This window comes from Tupaia chinensis, unplaced genomic scaffold, assembly GCF_000334495.1.
Source record: "Tupaia chinensis unplaced genomic scaffold, TupChi_1.0 Scaffold000301_1, whole genome shotgun sequence".
In the NCBI taxonomy this organism is placed as follows: Eukaryota; Metazoa; Chordata; class Mammalia; order Scandentia; family Tupaiidae; genus Tupaia; species Tupaia belangeri.
In genome coordinates, this window is record NW_006159791.1 from 545,914 (window position 1) to 554,875 (window position 8,962).

Consider the following 8,962-nt stretch of genomic DNA (forward strand, 5'->3'; position numbering starts at 1 on the left):
GGTGCTGGATTCCCACACGGCCTACTGCAGTTAGAGCTCCAGACCCAGCAGCTTGAAAATCATGCCAGGTGTGTGAGCGTGCATGCCCCAAATCCCGAGAAGAATGGAGAAGAGATTGCAATATAGCCATTCCCCCTGGGGGGTGATTTCTCACTTTCCCTTTCTTTCTGTCTCTCTCTGGCAAGCACACGCGTCTTAGGGTAAAAACCTAAAAAAAATTTTCTGAGAAAAATGGCATTTGAAAATTAAAATATAAATAACAAAAATTAAAAATTAATAGAAGAGTAGGGAGTTAAGCATAAGAGAATCTATTTACTTTTCTTATTAATAAATATTTGTTGAGTATCTATGTGCCAGGCGCTGGGACTACAATAGGAAGAAAATAGACAAAAACCCCTGCCTTTGTGAAGTTTACATTGTAGTGAGGGGAGACAGACAACAAAAATAAGTAAGGAATATACTTATCATGCCAGCAGACATATCTTCTGTGAAGAAAAATAAACCAGGAAAGGGGGAGAGGGAGTCTGAGGGCAAGGTGAGAGGTTGCAATAATTTTACTTTTTATTGTTTAAATAATTATTTATTTTGTTTTATTTATTATTATTAATTTTCAATTTGCTATTGGGCACATTGCTCATGAGAGAAAGAGAGAGAAAGCAAACTGCCAGGTCTGGGATTCAAACTACAGTTGACCATGGGGGAGTCCAGTGCTTTATGACCATGCGACTTGCTGGCCCCATTTTAAACAGTCAAAGAAGGTCTTACTGAAAAGGTGATATGCAAGCAAAGACTGAAAGCAGGTGGAGATGAGCCATGTGTGTATCTCTGGGACAAGCATTATGGGCAGAGGGAGCAGCCTTGGCCAAGGCCCTGGGGTGGAAGCAAGTCTAGCCTTTTTGAAGAATGGCCAGGAGCTTAGTGTGGCTGGAGCAGAGTGAGCTATTCTGCTGTGGGAAGAGAAGTCCACTAGGTCAGAGTGATGGTTTGTGGGTGAAAATCATGTGGAATTCTGTGAGTCATTGTAAGGAATTTGGCTTTTTCCCTGGGATGGGAAGATATCAGAGGATCTGAACAGAGAAGCACCATGATCTTAAGTGGATATAAAAATCATACTTTGACTACTGGGTTGATACAGGCAAGGACAGAAAGGGGCAGAAAGGAAGGAAGAAAGGCAGGAAGTTACAATACTTAAAGCCAAGAGACTGGTCGAGATCACCAACGGAGTAACAAGTGGGTCGCCTGGATCTGGTGGTGACAGCAGCACCTTTCTGCTGTGTGATACCTGGGAAAGTCCAGGAGGGGTGGCGGATTCTTCAGGGACATAGACTTGTATGTGAAAATGAAGCCAAGACCTCTGTCTGACAGCCTGCGCCTGCAAGCAGGCCCACAACGACAGGAGCATCAGAGCACATACAAGACTCAGGCACACTTCTCACCTCGGAACCCGATGCTGCCCACACCAGAACACATTTCAATATAACAAAGGCATTCCCAGTGGGGTGTGCTGGCCAGGAGGGGCCTATAAATGAGTAAGGGAGGTGCTGATGTATTCAGATTCTTGCCCCTTAGAGCAACCAGGTGGGTCCTATGGTGTCTGGAGCTTCTGAGACAACTACCTGTAGTCATGAGCAGCCTTGTTTTTTAGCCCAAGGACCCGCAAAATGTTATTATTTTCTACATACTGTAAAGTTAAAAAAAATAATAATAATAATAGATATTGGATAAGTAGGATGTCCATTTAACCTTTCATTCAAATGGGAATACTTTTGAGAATGAACAGGGCCATATTAATATTTCACTAGGCTAACAGGCATATAGTGGGATGTGTGGGATGTCCCCCGTAAACTGGGATGTGCAGTTGAGTAGGCAGAATAACAGCCCCTAGGATGCCACTAGTTCACAGAACTTACGATATGTATGATATGTTATCTTAGATAGCAAAAGGGATTTTGCAGATGTGATTAAGTTAAGGATGTTAAGATGAGGCAATTATCCTGGATTATCTGGGTAGGCCCAATACAAACCAGAGGATTTATAAAGGGACGTGGGAGAGTGAGAGAAGGGAGAAGAAGCTATTCTACTGGCTTTGAAGATGGAGGAAGGGGCCATGAGCTAAGGGACTGCAAGAGTCCTCTAAAAACTGGAAAAGTAAGAAACAAATTCTCCCCTAGAGCCTCCAGAAATACAGCAACGCAGACCTAGATTTAAGAGTTCTGATCTCCAGAACTGTAAAACAATACATTTGTGTTGTTTTAATCCACCAAATTTGTGGTAATTTGTTTCCACAAGTTAGCAATAAGAAGCTAATACAAGTGCCATTTATCATATATTTTTTCAAAAATTAGCTTTTTCAGGGTCAGCAGATGATGTGGTGGTTAGGGTACTGTGCTTTCACATGATTGACCACAGCTCAAGTCCCAGACCTGCAACTTGCTTTTTTGCTTTCTCTCTCTCCCTCCCCTCTGTCACTCTCTGATCAAATTAAAAATAATAATAATAATTAAATTAATTAATTAAATAAATGATTAGTGAGGTTGAAAAAGAGAAATTTAACTTTTTCAACCTCACTAATGATCAGAGAAATGGAAATCAAAACCACAGGAAGGTGTCATTTTACCTCAGTTTGAATAGGTATTAAAAAATATATATTTTTCAAGTGCTTTGCAAAATGGAAACACTCATGCAGTTTTGGTAGAAATGTAAATTAGTACAACCATTATGGAAAACAATGTGGAAGTTCTTAAAATAACTAGTATACCCTGAAATATTCCCACTGTGTAAATACCAAAGTAAGTCAATAGATCAAAGGAATATCTGCACTTGCATATATATTGTAGTAGTATTAAAAACAGAAAAGATATGGAATCAACCGAAGTGCTCAGCAACTGATGAATGGATAAAGAACATGTAAGATATATACATATATCTACATATATGTATACACACACAAAATGGAGTATTATTCAGCCATAAAAAGAACGAAGCCTTGTCATCTGAGGCAACATGGATGAACTGGAAGAAACAATGCTAAGTGAAATAAACCAGGCACTGAAAGACAAATACCATATGCTCCCACTCGTTTCTAGAAGCTGAAAAATTAGATTACATAGAAGTGGGAAGAGCAACAGTGGATACTAGAAACCAGGAAGGAGAATGGGCCAGCGAAGAAAGAAACAACTTAGTTCACAGATGTGAGTGTGAGTAGGTAATGGAATGAATTACAGACTACTACATAGCACAGTAGAAAAACTATAATTGTTGACAATCTGGTTTATACTTTAAGATAGCTGGAAGAGAACTCTGAATATTTGCAACACAAAGTAATGATAAATGTCTGAGATGGGGGTTATGTCTATAGACCTGATTTGATCATTACGTGTTATAAGTCCATATTGAAAATATTGATCTATAGAGGCCAGCAGGTGGCGTGGTGGTAAGGATGCTGGACTCCCACATGGTTGACCATGGACTGAGTCCCAGACCTGGTGAGGTGCTTTCTCTCTCTCTCTCTCTCTCTCTCTCTCAGGTCAAATGAAGAAAGAAAGAAAGAAAGAAAGAAAGAAAGAAAGAAAGAAAGAAAGAAAGAAAGAAAGAAAGAAAGAAAGAAAGAAAGAAAGAAAGAAAGGAAGAAAGAAAGAAAGAAAGAGAAAGAAAGAAGAAAGAAAGAAGAAAGAGAGAGAGAAAGAAAAAATAATTTTTAAAAAGACATTTTTTTAAAAAAGAAAAGATTACATGTATGTGCCACACTTTACCCCATAAATATGTAGAACTATTATGTCAATGAAAAATAGTAATGATAAAAAAGAAGAATTTAGCTCTATATTTATATCATTTTTAAAGTTACAAAGGTAAGCAATCAAGAACTAAAACAGTGAAATAATTGCATTGAAGGTAGAGGAGGGGATGTTGACAGGTGTGAGTTTTCCTTTAACATCATGTTGATAAACTGAGAAAGGGAAACTTGGGATAGAGAAAGTCAGATAAAAAGACTATAGTTTTTTAATTACAAATTCTTTGGTTAAGACAATTCATAGTTAAATCATGAGTGTGTATCTTTTGATGGGGACATAAATTTTTAAAGTAAGGTCATATTAGGGAATACCTCCAGGTTCATTGGGCTTTAGGTCTCAAAAGCTGTAGCCTCTGCCCTACCTGAACCATATTATAACTCCCACCCCATCATAAACCCTTCCCAACCTTGTACTCAGCCAACAGTGGCTCAAGACAGGGCCAACTGGTAGATCTTCGTGATACAGGGCAGAAGAAGACACCTCAGAATTGTTAGGTACGTTAAGAGATCCAGAGTAAACCCCCAAAGCTTCATCTGAGGAGTGGGCAGAGCATGGGTTTACCTCACAATGGTAACAAAGGCCCTGGGAGAGCTTAGATAACACAAGTGCTCTTGCTGCCTCTAAAAAACTACTGACTTAAGAACCAAGAGGAAAAGGCTGGGTCCAGCTCTGCCACTTACGAGCAATCCCTTTTCAGTCTGGGCTTAAGTTTCTCACTGATGAAATGAACAGGGGGAGGAAGGTCATTTCTCAAATCTTCTGGTTCTGTGAGCTCTTTTTGCTGCTTCAGTTACATTCCTCCCTCCAAAGATGATTGGGTTGGCTCTACGTCAGCCACAGAATCATTGTCTCTCAGACTTTAGGGTTTCTTTGAGAAGGTCTACTAAAACCCACTTGCTTTATGTATGAGAAACCGGGCTTCAGAGAGACGAAGGCATTTGTTCACCTGGCGACAAGAATGATAATCTATGAGTTCTCTTCTGACACCTCACTCTAATCCTAAGGTTCCTTGATCACAATTTGCCTTGTGGGTGTGTGAGAACCTATGACCCTTCACTTGAATCGTAGAAGTCCTTGCTCACAGTGTTCCCTATAAAGGTACAAAATGGTGGATATGGTAGGTTGGCTCTCAATGCCCATTCCAACCTTCCTTCAATCTGCCTTCCCGTTTTGTAGAGGGTAGAAAGACTGGGATACATACCATGTTATGTTATTAATACAAAGCTCAAAAACAGGCAAAACTAATCTGAAGTGATAGAAATCTAAACAGTAGTCATTGGGTGGAGAGGTGGGGGCCATGGTAATTGAGTGGCAAGCCCTAAAGGATTTCCTGGGTGGGTTGCATAGGTGTATTCATTTGTCGAAACTCATTTGACTACTTGAAATCTGCATTCCATTGAACATGAACTGCAATAAAAATGTTCAAATGCTTGTCTTAGGAGGATGTTGTTAGGATTAACTGAGATATTGCCTGGTGCAGAGTGGATGCTCAATAAATAGTAGTCAGGGGCAATAGTAATAATATTATTAATACTAATATATTACCTTTCTTTTGGTAGAATTTACCAGTGTATCTCTTCCACCCTTTATACTTTCAACTTTTCTCTATCTTTGTGTTTCAGGTATGTCTTTTATAAAAAGTATTTTAATTGTTTAAAATAAGTTTATTTACATTTAGCATACTTGCATATATATTTGTAATCATATCTACCTTCTTATTTCATTCCATATATTTCACCTAGCATATATATATATTTTTTTTCTTTCCTGGTCTTCTCTTTGATTGGATTTTTTTCTGTTATTCTATTTTGTCTTATCTCCTAATATAGCTAAATTTTATTTATATTATCTAGCTGTTACTTTAGTAATTTTAAACATGTGTACTTAAATTAATAAAATCTTATTGGAAGATATAATAGCAGGGAGGGCAACTGTAGATATTAGAAATGATATAAGAGGAGGTAGGTAATAGGGAGTGGGACAAAAGGGATCAGGAAAAAAGATTCAACAGACACAAAAATGAAGCTATCTATTAATGATAATGTAATGGCAATAACTTTGACTTGACTAATATGCACTGTATTCATGATGAGAAAACCCATTTCATATGCTGTAAAGATGTATAATGATTAAATGTAATTTTAAAAGATATTTTAAAATGAAGTATTAATTAAAACTTAAGCAATATCTTTACCTTCCTCCAGAAAAAATAATTACTTAAGAACATCTCCATTTATTGCATTCTTATATGATATTGGTGTCACACATTTTAAGTCTCTGTTTCTTAAACTACATAATACTTTATTATTGGAGTCACGATTTACCCACATCTTTATCTCTTCTTGGTTTTTTATTTCCTTTTGCATCTCAGATCTTCTGTCTGAATATGTACTTTAAAATTGTCTTTAGTGACAGTTTTTCCAAATTTTTTGTTTAAAAATATTTCTGTCAAAACCCTGGCTTTTGACAGAAAGTGGAAGAATATGGAAGATTTACTGCTGAGTGAAGCAAGCCAGGCTATGAAGGAGAGATATCGTATGTCCCCACTTAATATATACCGAGTGTCTGCACTCTATGACCGAAACTGATTGGCTAAAAGACATACAAACACAAGAGATGGGTGTGAATGTCAGATGTGGTGTGTGTGGAGGAGTGGGGCCTAGGGAAGGACATTTGGAGGAGGGATACAGAGGCAGAGCATTGACGGGACGGGGAGGTGTGGTGTTATCTGTTGAAGATATTTTGATCAACTGGACTGGGGAGAAATGTTCACATATTGAAATGTTCACTTCCTAAGCTAAACAATGTTATTGAATGTATATAAATAATTAATTGATTAAATCATTTTTAAAATATCTCTTTATTTGCACTTTCTTAGACGTTATTTTATCTTCTCTCAACATATTGAGGTTATCATTCCACCATCTTGTGGCTTCCACTGCTGTGTTAAGAAGCTGATGGCCTAGTTCTTCTTTCTTTCTTTTGAATTATTTTTTATATTGAAAAACCCTTTGAATATGATTTTTTCCCATGGTGGAGACTTTAAGGCTAATTTAATATTATGCAGTTTTACTATGAAGTGCCAGACGTGGGTGTCCTTTTATTTATCTTGCTTGGGAGTCACTGGGTTTCTTAAATCTGTGGGTTGATAGCTTTCATCACTTCTGGAAACTCTGAACCATTATTTCTTCAAGTATTTATTCTACTGCATTCTCTCTATCCTTTCTTTCTAGGAGTCTGATTTGATATCTTAGTCAGTTCAGGCTGTTATAATAAAATTACCATAAACTGGATGGCTTAGACAACAAAACATGTGTTTCTCACAGTTCTGGAGGTTGGGAAGTCCAAGATTACAGTGCAAGCAGATCTGACATTCTGATAAGGGCTCACTTCCTAGTTTACAGATGGTCATCTTCTCAATGGACCTCACATGGCAGAAAGAGGAGGAAAAAAAATCTCTCGTGTTCCTTTGCACAAGGCGTTAATAATTCCTTCTACAAAGATGCCACCCTCAGGAAGGTACCCTCTACATTCATGAAAGTTCTACCCTCATGACTTAATTATCTCTCGAAGACCCCACCTCCAAATACCATAGCACTAGGGGGTAAGAATTTTAACTTACAAATTTCGAAGAGGTAGAAACATGCAGACCATAAAATAAATATTTAGGTCTTTCATTCTCTCCTCTATGCCTTTTCACTTTTCTTTCAGACTTCCCATCTCTTGGTCTCTGTGCTACATTCTGACAAAGAATCTTCTTCCAAGCTCACTCAGATTGTTGGCAGAATTCACTCCTTTGCCACTGTAGGTCTCAAGGCCCCAACTTATTGCTGGCTGTGAGCTTGAAGCTACCCTTAATTCCTAGTCACGTGAGCTTCCCAACATGACCAGATAGGCTTTAAAGTCTCTGGGGGAGGGGTGCTAGTATAACATAGTATTATCTGAAAATCGACATCTAATCGCCTTTGCACTACTGGTTAGAAACAAGCCACAGGTGCTACCTTCACTCAAGGGGAGGTGACATACAAGAGCATGAATAGTGGGTTATCAAGAGATGTGGCACCCTGGAGCCTGTCCACCACTGTAGCAAAAATCCTAAGTGTAAAAAGGATTGAAATTTCTACTCCAGTTAAGACAAGTAAGAAGAGGACTAAGGGCCTGTAGGTGGCATGGAGGTTAAGGCACTGGATTCCACATGACTGACTGTCCAGTTTGAGTCCCAGAGCCAGTGGCTTGAAAATATTACTGGGCACATATACACGCATGCCCAAAATCCCAACAGGAGGAAAAAATGGAGGCAAAGGGATTACAGTGTGACCATCCTTCCTAGGGGCTGATTTCTTACTTTCCTTCTCCCTACCTCTCTGTTTAGCTCTGGAGAGCACACATGCCCTATAGCAAAAAAAAAAAAGGGGGGGGGGGAAGAGAAGACTAAGAATTAGCCATTGGATTTTGCAACAGATGATACTGTTGGTCTTGGCAAGAATAGTTTCATGAGGACAAAAATCTGCTGGAGTGGATTCAAGAGAGAAAGAGAAATGAGAAATTAGAGAAAGTAGCAACAACTCTTTTAAGGGTTATGTTATAAAAGGAGCAGCAAGATGAGAGGTAAAATTCACCGTGGTTAGGTATGGGAATGATGTCATGGAAGGGAATTTCAATGATGCAAGAGAGAAGAAAGGATAATTATAGGAGCTAAGCTCTGGAGCAGGGGAATGGGAGGAGAGGAGATCAGTGCACAGGGGGGCCTTCGGAGAGGATAACGAAGGCTCGACTGTTATAGAGGGGAGGAGAGGAGCCAACTTATGCATTCGGATGCAGGTCAGTCAATAGATGTGGTGGCTAAAGGATAAGAAGGTTCTCCTCAGATTGTTTCTCTTTTCTCAACGAAATAAAAACAAATACATCAGCTGAAAGAGAGAGAGAAGGGGAGCGTGATAAAGGTTTGAATCAAGAGAAGAGATAGGAGAGAACCCTTCCTTTTGTAACCTGTTTAGTGTGCAAGTAGATTGTGTCTACATTTTTAAAAACACAATTTAAGATGTTTTTATGAAATAGACATATAAAACAACTGTATAAAAAGGAGGAGTGGTTATGTTAGTTTCTATCGCCGTGGATAAGAAATAGCATTCTTAGGGAGAAAGTACCAGAAATATGTCTAATAATGGGAA

General features: G+C 38.6%; 1 protein-coding gene across 1 annotated transcript in view; it reads right to left on the reverse strand.

The window, feature by feature from the left end:
* SLC36A1 (solute carrier family 36 member 1) overlaps nt 1–4,317 on the reverse strand; it is a 65,441-nt gene extending 61,124 nt beyond the window's left edge. The window contains exon 1 of the mRNA XM_006150829.3: nt 4,198–4,317. The gene's annotated coding sequence lies outside the window, so the exon portion shown is untranslated. The remainder of the gene's footprint in view (nt 1–4,197) is intronic.
* Nucleotides 4,318–8,962: the final 4,645 nt, after the last annotated feature.